We start from the raw sequence: 13,195 nt of genomic DNA, 5'->3' as shown, positions 1-13,195 counted from the left end.
AAACTGGCTGGAGTATAAACAAATATATTTATCAAGGCACATTTAAAGACTGCCGTTGAGGATTCTACTGTATTTACATTACATTTACATGTATTCATTTAGCAGACACTTTTATCCAAAGCGACTTCCAAGAGAGAGCTTTACAAAGTGCATAGGTCACTGATAATAACAATAAGATAGCCCCAAAGCATTGCGGGTAGCCAAAACAAGAAGCACACATTGTGAACAACCCAAAAATAAGTGCAAAAGGGAAGAACCATAAGAGCATGTAGTTAAGCAAATTACAATTAAACAACATGAATCTCTAAGTGCAAGTGAACTTGTAGAAAAGCAAGCAACAGTAAAATAAAAATATTGCTGCAAGCAGCGATGCGGGTTCCTCCTCAAAATGGCAAAATATTATAAACATGTACACTGCAGAAGATCTAGATTAGGACAACAAGAGAGCAAAATGACTTCATGTTTGGCCAAAAACAATTCCAGACTCTCAGTCAATGCACAACTAACTAAAGTCATGTGGGCAACTGGGCTTGGGCAGCGTTCATATTCAGCTCCTTGCAAGAATAGCTTGTGACGGTTTAGCAGCCGACTCTCTGGTCCCATTAAACTCCACAACATAGACAATCAGGGTGACCAACAAGATTATATTAACTAACCAACAATAACATTACAAACATCTAACTGAACAAACACAACAACTGAAATCCCTCGCAAGGCTGTTGTAACCAAACTATTTTCCACAAGTCTTTTTTGTCGTTTTTGGACACGCCTCACTGCATGCTGGGTACCCAAGGGTGCTGACGCTGATTATCTAGGTGTGCTCTGACTGCGTGATATGAGTATTCGTTTTTTGTCAGCTTTGGGACAAAGGTTAAGAAACGGTTGACATTTCAAGGTTAAATTGCATGAAATTGCGCATGGTATTTCAGAATGATGTCTGCCTGTTTAACTAAACAGGTAATCAAAATGATGACAGGCCAAAAGACTGTGCCTGGATTCGAACCTGTGACCTTGCGCTTTGCAGGAAAATGTTTCAACCCATTGAGCTACCCTGAAAGCTGAGAACATGTTGTCAGTTTCTGTCAAAAAAAAAAAGTATCTCCTGTAGCATGGCTTGTTCGATTCGGCCCAGGTTTAAACAGCTGTAATTCAATGATCTTTTGACATATCAAGGTGAAATTGCGCATGGTACTTCAGAACGATGCCATCCTGTTTAACTAAACATATATTCAAATTTAAAACAGACTCGGTGTGGCTGGATTCAAACCTACGACCTTATACTTTGCAGGTCAGCTTGTTGAGCTATTCTCAGTGTTGAGTACTGGCATGTTCAGTTACTGTACAAAAAAAAGTTGTTTCTCCAATGGTGAACATTGTCAGATTTGGTCCAAGTTCAAACAGCTGTAATTCAGTCCTATTCTGACATACCAAGGTGAAATTGTGTACGGTACGTCTGAGTGATGTCACCTTAAAGCCTATTAGGTTTGAAAAACCATCATTGAAAATGACATTTGATTTAGTGACACAAACAAGTTCAAACAGCAAGTTCAAACAGCTGTAATTCAGTCCTATTCTGACATACCAAGGTGAAATTGTGTACGGTACGTCAGAGTGATGTCACCTTAAAGCCTATTAGGTTTGAAAAACCATCATTGAAAATGACATTTGATTTAGTGACACAAACATGTTGAGTTAATGTGGAAATGTACATAAATACACCCATTTCAGCCATTTTGTACTTGATTCAATTGCCTTAAGTAACGTTTTTAAATACGTCAATGATACATATCTGTACAACATTTCAATGCAATTAGACCTTTGGTTCAAGAGAAGAGGAATTTTGAATGTTTTTCAAAATGATCACTGTACAGGAAAATCCATCATGGCGGACCTTATAGGTCCTTGAGGAGGATTTTTTGTTCCTCATGAAAAATGAGGCATGCACACCAAGTTTCAGAAGAATTGGAGCAATGGAGTGGAAATGCAACCACTCTGAATAGTGGACATTTGGGCGTGGCCTGTGGCCGATGGTCCCTATGGTCCGATGTGGCCCATATTTGGTGTGGGGGTACCCACTTGGATGTAGTATCAATGTGCCAAATTAGAAAATTTATGACCAGGGACTTTTTCAGATATTGGGGCGCAAGGAGAAGAAAAATAATGATAAGAATACCAACAATAACAATAGGTTCCCTCCTACCGGAGGAACCTAAATATAACTGCAAGCAGTAATGGTGGATTCCTCCAAACACTGCGAACCATTGAAAAAGTTTATTCTTGACAAATTGTAACTGTATGAAAAAATCAGTTCTGCAGAATTACCAATGGGATACCAAATCTGAAATGCAATACCATCAAGATCCACAAGGGCCTTTATTTCAAGCCAAGAAGTGAAGGGAGGGGGCTTGGTGAGCCTATCCATTCCAGAAAGCCTTGTATCTTTGTGCTTTAGGGCGTGGCCTGTAGCACCACTTATGGGTAATGGTGGGCTATTGGGGTATGGTAGTTACTCTTGGTCTATACTATCAAAAAAGCGAGACCAGAGCAAACCCCCCGCTCTCAGGGTACTGAGCTTCAGCACAGTCATGATGCTGGGGTGAATGTAGGCCTATCTGTAGAGACCAGGGAGACAGACACACCGGCCAGCTGCCCTGATGGGTCCGTGATAGATCATTAATACGGGTTGTATCCTACAACGCTCGTGGCCTCAGAGTAGGACATACTGCTGCTGATAGATCAAGACGTTTGGTGGTGGACACATTGCTGGATGAGAGTGACATTGTCTGCCTTCTAGAAACCTGGATGGCCAAGCAAGATCTGGACAAATTGAACACCCTACACAAGAATTTTCGGTAACCCTTCCTTTTACAGTGCCCTAAGTACTGGGTATTTACATAGAAAGTAAAGGGTATGTTTTGTGTATTATTGGGTATTAACGATTGGTACCAAGGTGGTAAATGCCTGGATAATTTGAAGTATTTACCCATTAACTAAATACTAACTTACTGGTCATTACTGGGTATGTTTTGTGTATTATTGGGTATTAACGATTGGTACCAAGGTGGTAAATGCCTAGATAATTTGAAGTATTTACCCATTAACTAAATACTAACTTACTGGTCATTACTGGGTATGTTTTCTGTATTATTGGGTATTAACGATTGGTACCAAGGTGGTAAATGCCTAGATAATTCGAAGTATTTACCCATTAACTAAATACTAACTTACTGGTCATTACTGGGTATGTTTCTGTATTATTGTGTATTACCGATTGGTACCAAGGTGGTAAATACAGAGATAATTCGAAATATTTACCCATTAACTATTTACTAACATGCTGGTTATTACTGGGTAATTTTAACTGGTCCTAATTAGGTAAAGACAGACACAAAACTTACTATTGACCTGGAAACGTATAAATATAACTATTTAAATACCGCTGGTATTAAGTTGGTATCTACAGGAGATATATATGGTAAATTATAATGTGTTATTGGGTAAATACCACTGCTACTAAGCAGAATTACGAGGTTTATGTCGGTAACAGTCCACGTCTAATGAGAATATAAGATAGTACTTTCCAATAAAATACCTTTTCAGATACATTTATCGATGATGGCCTCATTTACTTGGCTGGTATACCTACCTCCGCGGGAAGAGTTGTCCTCTACTATCATGGTAAATCTTCTTGGATACTGGGTATGTTCTTGCGTATGTTTGGACTATTTACTCAGTAAGTAATCTGAAACTGGACTGTAAAAGGAAGCCGTGTTTGTTTCCATGGTGTTACCAGGTTCTTACCATATTCTTAGTGAGCGAATACCACTTTGTCAATGTTACCCTTAGTATGAACTTGTACTATACATTCCAAGGCGATACCAGGTAAAACATGGCCATGTACTCAGTAAGTAATCTGAAACTGGACTGTAAAAGGAAGCTGTGTTTGTTTCCATGGTGTTGCCAAGTTCTTACTATATTCTTTGTAAGCGAATACCACTTTGTCAACGTTACCCTTAGTATGAACTTGTACTATACATTCCAAGGCGATACCATGTAAAACATGGCCATGTATTCAGTAAGTAATCTGAAACTGGACTGTAAAAGGAAGCCGTGTTTGTTTTCCATGGTGTTGCCAGGTTCTTACCATATTCTTTGTGAGCGAATACCACTTTGTCAACGTTACCCTTAGTATGAACTTGTACTATACATTCCAAGACGATACCAGGTAAAACATGGCTATGTACTCAGTAAGTAATCTGAAACTGGACTGTAAAAGGAAGCCGTGCTTGTTTCCATGGTAGTACCAGGTTCTTACTGTATTCTTTGTAAGCGAATACCACTTTGTCAACGTTTCCCTTAGTATGAACTTGTACTATACATTCCAAGGCGATACCAGGTAAAACATGGCTATGTGCTCAGTAAGTAATCTGAAACTGGACTGTAAAAGGAAGCCGTGCTTGTTTCCATGGTAGTACCAGGTTCTTACTGTATTCTTTGTAAGCGAATACCACTTTGTCAACGTTTCCCTTAGTATGAACTTGTACTATACATTCCAAGGCAATACCAGGTAAAACAGGGTTATGTTCTTAGTAAGTCATCTGAAACTGGACTGTAAAAGCCGTGTTTGTTTCCATGGTGGTACCAGGTTCTTACTATATCATTTTCAACTGTTCATTCCCCTTTTCATGCAATCAACACAAACTTTTATTTTTAGTTGTTGCAATGCTTCCATAGTATAACATGATGAACACAGAGGTTATAACAATCTTTCTATAAAACAAATAAACAGAAAAACTTTCAAAAGATCTGAAATAATATTAGTTTGTACTATCTCCTTAAGACTTCTGGCAGGTGGTTAGACTTTGCAAGATGCTCGGATATCTTTAAATATGCGTCCAAGAATGCCCTCCCTATGCTCATTTCCAAGCCAGTGGTTCCATTCAATAAACCTTAAATTCATCTTTAACGCCTTCTCTGTCAAGTTTCCCCTGTATCTATAGATGTCCTCTTTAAAACTTCGCCATGCCCGTTCAATGTGCTGTGTATGAGCACCGCTCCCAGGATGGACAAAATGTCTCTGGTGATTCACCTGATAGTGAATGTAACCGTCATGTGACAGTCTGTTGTAGGCAGCCCAGCGATCACTTATCACTTCACTACCATGTCTTACATATTTTCGGATTATTGGAAGCAGTCGCCTCCTGGAGCGTGTTTTCACAAGTTTTAAGACAGGACGTCTGCGGGACCTCTTAACTTCGACCATTCCGAAGACCCATGAACGTCTTCACCAGGTGTGTCCACGTCGTCCACGTCCGTACTGAAAAAATTAATCTTTTTTATTGTTTACATAATTTGGGGTTGACTATTTCCTCAGTTTACTTAAAATAATACCCGTTGTCACTGTATTTGTACTACAATACTTATACTGACAGAAGTTATATTTTTATTTACAAACCAAGACCTTACCTTTCTTTTGTGTCTGAATTTGCTCTCGTCTATTTCAACAAAAGCTGTCCTTCCTCCAATCCTCATTTGCTGTCTTCTCTCCAGTCGCTTGACTGCTTTACCACAGATTTTTCTTAGAAGTGTAGTCACCCTGGTCAGTGATTTGCTGCTCCCACATACTCCATCCCCTATCATGTCCACCTGTCTCTTTCTCAAACCCTGTGACAAACAAAGTGACAACACACTGATTCACATTATCAATAAATCCAGTCTGATTATAATAACACATCTCTGATCAAACATTACATTAACTGACAACAAACCATCAAATGTGCATTTCGTGTAGGCTAATAAACAGTTTTATTAAGGCAATATTACAGTAGGGCTTAAATCCTTAAACTCACAAACATAAAATCTGACATTGAATATCAGCCTGAATAGATCTGAAAACATCTGTTCAAAATCTCACATTTATGTCTATGCACAATATTTACAGTATCATCAAAATACATTTTTTGAGACAGGGAGCACCAAACCTGTGGATAATGTCCATCCATGATGTCAATGGAATATGAGATCTGGAGAATATTGAGCCATCCCTGATGGACCTTGTGATGCCTCTGCCCCTGTGATCTGTCTTTCTACACCTCCTGTAACATAAAACATAGTCTAGCCTGTTAACAAGTGAGTTCTAAATATTTCCGACGCTTCCACCAGAGTGAGTTATTTTTGCAAAACGGAAGCTAGCTAGCTTTAGTTAGCTTCCGTTACCTAGCAACTAGCATAATACACGTAGCTATGCTACTACCTGCTAGTGCTACTTGTAAGCCTCCTAAATTTTTAAGCTATAATATTGCGTTTGTCATATCGTTTTTGTCTATCGGAAAATAGTCGGTTGGAATGTTCAGAATCACACATGTGACGGTACTCTGTGGGGCCCGCTTTTGAAAGACCACATGTGTGACGCTACTAACTAACAGGCTAGAAATATCCAAGATTCTATCTATTTTAAGTAATATGTTATAATACTGAATAATCAATTTGTACTTACCACCTATATCCATCTTTGGTCGCGTTGGTTCTTTTGAATTTCATTCTGTTGTTGCACACGGGGCATCGTTTTTTTCTTGCCAACAGCCTCTCCTTCTGGAGCCATCGTATTAAACGTTTACCACCTTAAGCCGTCTTCAATCGCAATATTTGTGAAAATGTCACACTAGTTACAAAAATATAACGAATATATCAGATTTTGCGTACGCTTTATTACTTTTCAAAGAATTCAAAGACATTATAAAATGGCTGGCATCCCTTTGGCTTCAAACTACGTTCTGGAAAATCATCGTTCTACTGGCAGCTATTGGACGGTAATAGACAGATGATTCATCCAATCACCTGTCAAGTAACAACTTCCGTTTTCCCCTGACGTTTCTGTCACCACGAGTGAGTTGTGACAGTTGGTTGGTTCTCTTTAACCTGTGCGTGAGCAAACTTGCATTATTAGGTAAGTCACAAAATAATAATAGCCTAATTACATTATTTATTTCTCACGCAGAAGTATCTAACAATGCATGTTAATTGATTGCATTTTGATAAGGCTAATCAAATGTATATTGATAATAACATTATGCTAGCTAATGTTAGCACATGTCTTTGCTAGACAGCTAGCTTAGTTCTAGTTACCTAGCCATTGCATGGTTGCTCTTCCACGTTAACTTGAAATAACATTAAACCACATTTGTTATTACGCAAAATGTATAGTAGCAAGCTAGATAATTCTGTTAGCTAAATTAGTGAACCAAAAACTGTAGAATTATTGTTCAAAATCATCCAACTAATACTGTAAGGTATATCAGCATTAAAGTAAAGTTAAATAACAGCTACTGTTGGCAAATACAGGCAAATGAGGCTACAGCTCAATAAAAATAACTGGCTTTGACGTGTTTGTCATGCCAGGAAAACGGGTGGTTACAAGGAGGGGAAACCCAGCACCAGATGAAGACCTGGTGGTGGTGGTGGAGGCTGAAAATCAAGGTAATTTAGGCAGCTGTATAGAGCATACAAAAAATTATATCAGAGCAAAAAATCAAAAAGTGTAGCAGTGTGAATATACCATTAATATTATGTAGTGAAGCATAACGCATTATAATTGAAATTGAACACTATAAATAACTTAATAAAACGGTTAATACATCTTTAATAAGTACAAATAAAATGTGTGTTACCATCTTTGTGTTGTAGAGGTTCACCCAAACACTGCAACTGCTCCAACCATGACAAAGTTAAGGGAGGATTACAAACCAATAAAAGGTGAGAACCGGCTCTTGAAAGAAGAAAACCGGCTTTTAAAGGAAGAGCGGGACTTCTTGAGGGAGAAAAGTGACAGCCTAGTGAAGACGGCCCCCTCAACCTCTTCAAAAGGTTTTTAGATTTTTTCTTTCAAAACTTACATGAAAAACTAAGTTTATATTTGTCCTTTTGCACATGCTTATTTGTTATATGGACATCATACAAATTAGTAAGATCATTTTACAATAAAATTTGATTTTATTCAAAAGCAGCATTAGAAAAACGATATATTTTCAATAATTGTTGCTCTGTTCAAGGGTCTCGCAAAAGGAAACTTAAGGATTCCTCAGACTCTTCATCATCAGCCTCTTCATCATCAGACTCTTCTTCTGATGGAGGGAAGAGGAAGAAGAAAAAGAACAAGAAAACCTCCAATGCATTTGGAAAAAGAGGTAACTTGGTAATAAAACATATATATAATGATGATATTACATTTAGTAACCTTCTGTTAATTTTGGTGGAGAGCAACTTATGATTACCTTATCGTAAGCCGCGTAGAAACAAAAATGATCTCAAACAATTAGTCCCTGGAACTTTTTTCACCATTTGGTTCCTTACTTCATCCAGAACATTGCTGTTTGTGTTTCTATTGCTGGTTAAAGTACCCTGAAGACTATGTAAATGCCGCATGCACTCAACCAATCAACGTGTTCAATACCCAAGTCCCACCCCAAAGTTTCTGTCTTTTGAAAAATCACAACGTACCGAGTAGGGATTTTGCAAGGGATATTTTACCCGGAACTTAATTTAGACCCTGGTCACTACGATGGAACACACAGAGTTCCTCCAAAAGTTCCTTGTTCCTGGGGAAAGTTCCTGCAGTGGAATCACGGCCATAGACTTTCTAAATTGCTTGTATGCCACACCACCCCTTTGAAGGCTCTTGGCTTGAAAATAACGGCATGATGACTTGTGCAGCGACTACATTACTTTGGTTTATTTACTTGTATAACTCCAGCGTGTCTTGTTATGTATAGCCAGGACTATTTATATAATTGTGTGATTATGATGTCATGTATATTTTCATTTGTCTTGTAGTTCAGACTCCAGAGGATGTTGTCCACCGGTATAAGGTGGTTCTCAAAGAGTTTCGGCGCACCAGGAGCTTGACCCTCAGCTGCAAAAATTTAAATGTTGACAGAAATACAATTGCTTTGACGGCCATCATTGCAGAAAGTGTAATTGCCACTAACAAAGACGGCTTCCTTTTACAGTCCAGTTTCAGATTACTTACTAAGAACATATCCCTGTTTTACCTGGTATCGCCTTGGAATGTATAGTACAAGTTCATACTAAGGGAAACATTGACAAAGTGGTATTCGCTTACAAAGAATACAGTAAGAACCTGGTACCACCATGGAAACAAGCACGGCTTCCTTTTACAGTCCAGTTTCAGATTACTTACTGAGTACATAGCCATGTTTTACCTGGTATCGTCTTGGAATGTATAGTACAAGTTCATACTAAGGGTAACATTGACAAAGTGGTATTCGCTCACTAAGAATATGGTAAGAACCTGGTAACACCATGGAAACAAACACGGCTTCCTTTTACAGTCCAGTTTCAGATTACTTACTGAGTACATAGCCATGTTTTACCTGGTATCGCCTTGGAATGTATAGTACAAGTTCATACTAAGGGAAACGTTGACAAAGTGGTATTCGCTTACAAAGAATACAGTAAGAACCTGGTACTACCATGGAAACAAGCACGGCTTCCTTTTACAGTCCAGTTTCAGATTACTTACTGAGCACATAGCCATGTTTTACCTGGTATCGCCTTGGAATGTATAGTACAAGTTCATACTAAGGGAAACGTTGACAAAGTGGTATTCGCTTACAAAGAATACAGTAAGAACCTGGTACTACCATGGAAACAAGCACGGCTTCCTTTTACAGTCCAGTTTCAGATTACTTACTGAGTACATAGCCATGTTTTACCTGGTATCGTCTTGGAATGTATAGTACAAGTTCATACTAAGGGTAACGTTGACAAAGTGGTATTCGCTCACAAAGAATATGGTAAGAACCTGGCAACACCATGGAAAACAAACACGGCTTCCTTTTACAGTCCAGTTTCAGATTACTTACTGAATACATGGCCATGTTTTACCTGGTATCGCCTTGGAATGTATAGTACAAGTTCATACTAAGGGTAACGTTGACAAAGTGGTATTCGCTTACAAAGAATATAGTAAGAACTTGGCAACACCATGGAAACAAACACAGCTTCCTTTTACAGTCCAGTTTCAGATTACTTACTGAGTACATGGCCATGTTTTACCTGGTATCGCCTTGGAATGTATAGTACAAGTTCATACTAAGGGTAACATTGACAAAGTGGTATTCGCTCACTAAGAATATGGTAAGAACCTGGTAACACCATGGAAACAAACACGGCTTCCTTTTACAGTCCAGTTTCAGATTACTTACTGAGTAAATAGTCCAAACATACGCAAGAACATACCCAGTATCCAAGAAGATTTACCATGATAGTAGAGGACAACTCTTCCCGCGGAGGTAGGTATACCAGCCAAGTAAATGAGGCCATCATCGATAAATGTATCTGAAAAGGTATTTTATTGGAAAGTACTATCTTATATTCTCATTAGACGTGGACTGTTACCGACATAAACCTTAGGTAACTTCAGGGTAATAGTAGAGTATTTGTTTTCGTAATTCTGCTTAGTAGCAGTGGTATTTACCCAATAACACATTATAATTTACCATATACATCTCCTGTAGATACCAACTTAATACCAGCGGTATTTAAATAGTAATATTTATACGTTTCCAGGTCAATAGTAAGTTTTGTGTCTGTCTTTACCTAATTAGGACCAGTTAAAATTACCCAGTAATAACCAGCACGTTAGTAAATAGTTAATGGGTAAATATTTCGAATTACCTCTGTATTTACCACCTTGGTACCAATCGGTAATACACAATAATACAGAAAACATACCCAGTAATGACCAGTAAGTTAGTATTTAGTTAATGGGTAAATACTTCAAATTATCTAGGCATTTACCACCTTGGTACCAATCGTTAATACCCAATAATACAGAAAACATACCCAGTAATGACCAGTAAGTTAGTATTTAGTTAATGGGTAAATACTTCGAATTATCGAGATATTTACCATCTTGGTACCAATCGTAAATACCCAATAATACACAAAACATACCCTTTACTTTCTATGTAAATACCCAGTACTTAAGGGACTGTAAAAGGAAGGGTTACCGAACTTTCATGGTGCTGGAGAGTCCACTACCTATTCTGCATGAGATTGGTTCGTGGGAGGATGGCTGGTGGTGTAGCTATACTGTGGAACATAAAATATTACCCAATGGTAAAGGTGGTGCGACTTAACGTTGACTGGGCTATTGGGTTGTAGTTTAATCATAATGCTCTGTGCCATGTATAAGGATATTGTAAAATGTCTTTATGCTTCCAGTGAACCTTTTATTAATCATAAGAGTAAGGTCCCTAACACACGGCATTGCTGGAATGAGTTTGTGTCTGAGCAACATGCTGCTGCTAGAGAAGCCTTTAGAGTCAGAATAACAATCTTACTGACTTCTGGAAGGAGGTCAAGATCATAAATGATAACAGAACTCCCCTCCCTTCTGATATCGAGGAGTTAGTGTCCAGAGAAGATTGCTGATCTATGGCGCGAGCACTACAGTAAACGATTTAATTGTGTTAAAAGTAACACAGTGAGATTTGATAATTAATATAAAGGTATCTCTGCAGACGTGATAGTTAGATCAGTAGATATTTATGATGCCATCCACATGTTAGACAACAACAAAGCTTGTGGTATGGATTACATTTCTGCAGAGCATCTAAAAAATGCCAGTTACAGACTCAGTCCATTACTAGCCATGTGTCTCACTGGAATGATGGTTCATGGTGTTCTACCGAACTCTATTATGTCAGTACTGTTAGTGCCTGATGTTAAAGATAAGGTTGGTAAACTGAACAGCATAGACAACCATCGAGCCATTGCATTGGCCAGTATCTTGTCTAAAGTGTTTGAGAGAATTCTTCCATTGAAATTGGAATTGTATATTCTGACTCCAGACAATCAGTTTGGTTTTAAAAGAAAACATGGTATCGATCTCTGTATCTATGCTCTGAAGGAGATTGTCTCTAGGTACACAAGTCTTAATTAATCTGTATTTTTATGCTTTATTGATGCTTCCAAAGCTTTTGATCGAATTTGTCATGAAAAACTGTTTATTAAGCTGCTAGCGAGAGGTGTCCCTAAACCTCTTGTGAGGATTTTGGTGTTCTGGTATGCCAATCAAACTTTTCATGTTAAATGGGACAATGTTGTATCAGCTCCTTTCCATGTTGGTAACAGAGTTCGACAAGGAGGAATTTTATCTCCCTTTTGTTTAATGTGTATATGGACGACTTATCAAGCCAGCTGAATAAGACAAATACAGGCTGTCTTGTTGGTGAATCTATTGTCAATCGTCTGATGCACGCAGATGATCTGGTCCTACACAGCCTGTTGCAACAGACGCTGAGGGTGTGCTCTCAGTATGGCATAGATCATGATATAAAATATAATTCAAAGAAAAGCCACATAATGATAGTAAGAAGTAATCAGGACAGGAAATTAACCTTCCCTACCTTTTATTTATCTGGCAGTCCCCTTGGTGTTTGTGAGGAAATAAAATATCTGGGCCATGTCATTTCTGATGATTGGACGGATGACAACGACAGCGCTGTAAAATATATTCTCAGGCCAATATGTTATTAAGGACGTTTTCTGTGTGCTCAGATTCAGTTAAATGTTCCCTGTTTAGAACCTACATAACACCATTGTACACTGCTCATTTGTGGTCTATGTACAGGAAAAGGAATATACAGATACTGGAAGTAGCCTACAATGATGCTTTTAGATTGCTACTTAATGTGCCTAGGTGGCATAGTGCTAGTCAGTTGTTTGTGTCTAAGCACGTACCAACCTGTAAGGCACTCTTGAGACAACTGATGTATGGTGTCGACTGGACAAGTCTGAGAACTGAATAGTAGAAGCTTTGGTCAACCCTCTAAAGAGCTGCTATCGATTTACTTGGAACTTAAGACGACATTGGCACAAAAGTCTTCATACTTTTTAAAGCACTGTATTATCTATGTTTTATTGTTTTGTTTTTTCTATTTTTTATAGCTCTCTGTCTGTTATTTTATATGGAACATGGCGTCTGAAATAAAGATGTATATATATATATATACTAGTGCTGTCAGTTTAACGCGTTATTAACGGCGTTAACGCAAACCCAAATTAACGGCGTCAATTATTTTATCGCGCGATTAACGCTCTTTTTGGCCGAGCAAACTTTGTAGTTTTTTTTTACATGCTGTTGCAACAACTACCGACGTTAGAAAAACTA

At 38.2% G+C, this 13,195-nt stretch overlaps 1 protein-coding gene and 1 pseudogene across 1 annotated transcript in view; both read right to left on the bottom strand.

Annotated features, from left to right (window-relative positions):
• Window positions 1–13,195, bottom strand: part of cacna1ia (calcium voltage-gated channel subunit alpha1 Ia) — a 442,500-nt gene that overhangs the window by 14,163 nt on the left and 415,142 nt on the right. The window lies entirely within an intron of this gene.
• Window positions 4,856–5,668, bottom strand: LOC146253651 (uncharacterized; annotated as a pseudogene).

The sequence above is a fragment of the Hypomesus nipponensis genome, chromosome 17 (assembly GCF_054491055.1).
Source record: "Hypomesus nipponensis isolate SF chromosome 17, ASM5449105v1, whole genome shotgun sequence".
In the NCBI taxonomy this organism is placed as follows: Eukaryota; Metazoa; Chordata; class Actinopteri; order Osmeriformes; family Osmeridae; genus Hypomesus; species Hypomesus nipponensis.
This window is presented reverse-complemented; position numbering and strand designations above follow the sequence as displayed.